The 4904-nt window shown below is 38.1% G+C and overlaps 1 pseudogene; it reads right to left on the reverse strand.

The window, feature by feature from the left end:
* Positions 1–3209: 3209 nt before the first annotated feature.
* On the reverse strand, positions 3210–3347 carry LOC145254990 (U2 spliceosomal RNA; annotated as a pseudogene).
* Between the last annotated feature and the right edge of the window lie 1557 nt (positions 3348–4904).

Here is a 4904-nt window from a genome sequence, read left to right on the forward strand (position 1 = left end):
TCCCTTAAAACCTCAACATAATATTCTTTTTGATTGTCTCTCCAGTTGGGGCCCAGTGTATGTAAATCAAACCCGTGCTCTCAAAAAAAAAAAAAAAAAAAAAAAGGATCATCACAAGCTTTAGGGTGCATTATCCCCGACCTTCTCGAGTCTGGGAGAGCCAGCATGCTTCCACTTAGAACTCTATCTTGGTCTCAAGCAGTGGATCCAGCGTTCATCGCAGGTCACCAGAGCATCAAGAACTGTGGAACCTGAATCGATCAGCTCGACTACCTCCCTACTGTCATGACAACGTGTTTCTTTCTGAACTTCTTTCAACAACACCCTTGGGACAAACTTTGCGCAAATCTTCCGCATCATCAGTTAATCGCGAATAATTGTGTGTACAGTTCCCATACTGACATCAAATTGTGCACTTATTATCTCTATAGACATGACCCTTATTGATGAAATTCTTTATTTGGCCAATCTACTCTGATGTTCTGACTTCCTTACTTTTCCCGCATCTCTCATTATCCCTCACAAACTCCTTACCTTCTTTAGAATCTTTTATATCACCCAAAAATTAATGCTCGATTCATGTAAGAGGGTCCGAAAGCAGTCTGAAACATTTCATATATTTCAGTGTTTTTTTTTCCCCAAGTTTAAAACAGAATTTTATCGCATATCTTTCTTCTAAAGTGTCCTCACGCCCAGATGGCATTTTTGAAATTCACCAGCTGTGAAAATCAGGCTTTAGTAGGGTGTATTCCGATTCCTGTTGTAGCTGTTAATTTGAACGTGAAATCATAAAAATTGGTCAGTCATCTCATAATATATATAGCAATAACTGAATTTTCAAGAGTCTACGACAATTTTAAATGCTTGTACAAAAAACGCCAGGAAACTTATTGAAGGCACCTCGTACAAGTTTCGTGTATTTTTTTTGTTCTAAGGTGTTTTCCATCGGCACCAAAGCCAACAATGTATAGTTCATTGATAGGATGAGATTTTTCTTGCGACTGAGGCTTTGGTCCTGTGTAGTTCTAGGAGATTTACTCTCCCATGCTTTACTTTCTCCCCTTTAGAGTTAGTTTATTGCTAATTGACTGAGATACACCTGCCGGAGAATGCCCACGAGGTTGTTCAGGCAGTATTTTGCAGACTAGTGTGCTCTTTTTCTTTTCTTTTTTTTTTTTTAAAGTGCCGACTATTCAAAATCCTACTTTCCGACTCTAGTGTTACATTATCCCGCTGTGGAAATTAAATAAATATCGGATTTCTTGTTCAATATTTTCCCAAATATTTTCGCTTCGATTTATCAAACCATATTCAGGCAGAGGTTAGTGTTATTACGTTTGCATCCATTTTCTTTTACGTTTTAGTCTTTTAATGGCTCGTATTTAGAAAGTGTGAAACGAGCGTTTGTAGTGATGAGATGTTGCATACGAATGTGAAATAACGTGAGATTCGCAAACAAAATACACGGTGTTCCAAAAGTCTTGGGCACATTAAACAGATAGGAGGACTTGAAATGTGTCAAGACTTTTGGAACACCCTGTATAACATGTTTGAAGACTAAGAATTTATTAGTGATAATTATTTTGCGAGACATTTTAATTATTTTTACTAGTTTTGCAATTAATATGATTACTTGTGTCTAATTTCGATGTAAATGACTTCAAGATATTTCTGAATTTTTGAGATGAGGATTGATTATTTGTATTATTTAGATTCTTCAGACTACTACTCTCATCTTGAGTGTTATTTTTACAACGTTTTGGTTGATGTAACCTCCGACCTTCTTTAAGTGTATTTTGTTGAACTCAAGAATCTTCCTGACGAACTCTTGAATCCTTGCAGACCCGTGGCGTAGTGGATAAAGTACTTGATAAAATTCAGTTGTACGTTACACATTTCTTGAGGTTGATGGTTCAATCCTCAGTGCGAACGACACTCAAAGTACAACAGAGAATTAATTAGGACTTCTACTCAGTCATGGCTGACAGAACGAGAACATGCTGCCCCCATGGATTAAATAAAGAGTTCATCCGAAATTCCGTACAGATCCTCGAGTTCGACAGAAAGTTTCCCGAGTTCGACAAAATGATTCCCGACGAAATACATCCGAAGAAATCGAAGGCTTCAAGAATATTACATATTTTATGTTAATACCATGATGTATTTTTGTTATCGACTAAAATGTATTTATATTGAGAAAAAGAAGGGCTCTAGTGTTTGTTTAGGTTTTAGCAAATGGAACACATATCGGAGAGATACATTTAAATACGCGAGAAATTTTGGAGTGCAACAAATGTAACGATTAGTTTTTCTTTTATTATTGCTGTTGGCGATACATTTGGCCAAAGAGCATTGGAACTAGTATATAGCATATCTTCCTACTGTGTAAGAGGCCCGAAAAGACTTGTTAACTATAAAATGTAATGTTTAATATATTTTATAATAAATAATAAAACGTTTTTATTATTCTTGTTAATAAGATACAAACATACACAAGCATATGTGTGTGTATGTATATATATATAGTCGCTGACCATTCCAAGTCGAAAATGCTGGAAGGGTCATATTCAAATAGATCTTTACCTTAATGGCTATACCCATGCCACTCCTGTTGCTAACCCTGCCCGTACACTCATGTTTTCTATCATTCACACCGAGGAAGATCGAAGGATCGGTCGAAAATATGTGCTTTTGAAGGAAACATTCGTTTTTTTTTTCAAAAGACTTTTCGTATTCCTACACGTCAACACACAGGAAATAAATACAGAAAAGATATAAACATTTATATATTTTTCGTATTGATTTTTTATTCATACATATCTAAATATATATATATATATATATATATATATATATATGTATATATATATATATATATATATATATATATATATATATATCATTAACAATTATAATAAATAAAAGCAAGGCCGATAGCCATTAGTCGCGTGCTCTCGTGTAATGAATGAATGCGTGAATGTAGGATTGACATGAAATTCTTAAAGATAAACTAAAATGACCGAAAAATGGGCTGAAATGACTTAAATAAATAAAAAGTAAATGACTTAGAATGACTTTAATGAACTTAAGGATGAATTGAATGACCTTAAAAATGAGTTGAATGCTTAAAAAAATAACTAGAATCGTTCAAAAACAACTTGAATGATCTGGAGAATGACTTGAATGCCTTTGAGACTGACTGGTTGTAAAGTGGGTGATTATTTTACATTAAATTAATACAGAAAAGTGATCCCCCCACTTTATATCACAAAGTTACAAACATAAGTACAGCATGTAGTAAGAACAGATACTACACTTTGATCTTAGCCAAAAGGCCAAGACAATCTGCATTTATTTGCTCCCCCACCGAGCAAATTAGGCACAAGGCCGATTTTTAATGTGAGGAGTAAAGGGGGAGTGGGGACCAACCAAGGGGAGCTGGATAGTGACAATTGGTATGAAGGGTTGCCCCTACATTGACCAAGGTCTTATATGTGGAGCTGCCCCCACATATGGTCTTTGCTTGCAATATCTGCCGGAACAGATACTACACTTTAAGATATTAAATCCTTTATTCATGTTAAAAATACATTGAAAATCAACAATGAACAAAAAACTTAGGCACATGGCCAACTCAAAAGTGGGGATTGTGGGTGTCGTTGGTCATCCTTGTCACTCCAGAACTAAACAAAATCAAAAGTTTCTCCCAGCTAGTATCTTCTTTCATCATAATACCGCATTCACCCTTTCATACTGGGGGACGTCCTACTTAACTCCCAATTTTTAAAACATTTTTTATTGACGTGTAAAAACAAAAAAAGATAACAGTAAAAATGATACAATAATTCATTTGTGCCGAGGGCGGGAAACAAAGTGATTAGTAGGACCATCCCAACCCCGTCTAGTTGATAGACTGCCCGTTCCACTAGGTTTGTAAACGGAACCTCGCTTCTGTGGGTCAGTCTCTAAGTGGGGATGCCCTCTAGATTCTAGTGAATAGAGAAAAGAAAATTTAGTGGGTAAGGAATGGGGGTTAGTTGGTATTTCTTTCTCCAATATGGGTGAAATTTAGAGGAAGAGGTGAAAACAAAAATTGCAAGTACGAGGGGGTGGGTATCTTGGAGGTTTCCTAATCAGGGAGGGATGGAACACACACTCAGCTAGCTGAGAGGCTATTTGTTTAATTTTACTTTACGGAACTACGCGTTCCACACCTAGGCGGAGAACACGTATTCAAATTTGGCTCGTTTTCATACACACAGACTTGCTACATGAATCCATCTTCTGTCAAATGCCGCGCGATGCACCCTTCTTCTATCACATCTGATCTTCACCCCTAGTTGATGTTTAAAGAAAGCAATCAGATCCTGATCAGAAAAAGACAACCCCCCCCCAGCAACCTTGCAGACGTGACGTCCAAATCACATTCTCGCCACGGCCAGGATCGTAACGTAGACCATTTGTCTTCCCGGTTTTACGTCGGCCTCACGTTGTCCACGACATTGGATACAGTAATTGGGCGAGGATGCTCAGGATCGATGCAAGCCGTCACTTCGCTGACATACGACCAGAACCGGCGGAGTTCGCGGCAATCAAAGAAAGCATGATCAGTCGTTTCTACGGCCATTGTCCCACAACGGGGACAATCAGGCGACTCAAAAAACCCGAAACTGCATTGTATGTTGTTGAGTGGAAGTGCATTTCGGGCCAATTACCAGGTCAGAGAGTACTCTGAATTGTTCAGATGACTCGAACCTGGCGTCCAACTCCACGCAGAGCGGATCTTACTCTGCTGCCAATCCAAACACGCGCACAGCGGGTCGTCGGTGGCCCCTTTCACTAGATCCCTGTGGAGTTCCCTACGGGTAGCAGTCACAAGGTCGCTGGACCTTGGTAGTCGTTTT

The sequence above is a fragment of the Euprymna scolopes genome, chromosome 30 (genome assembly GCF_053919585.1).
Source record: "Euprymna scolopes isolate OS-2025 chromosome 30, ASM5391958v1, whole genome shotgun sequence".
Taxonomy (NCBI): Eukaryota; Metazoa; Mollusca; class Cephalopoda; order Sepiida; family Sepiolidae; genus Euprymna; species Euprymna scolopes.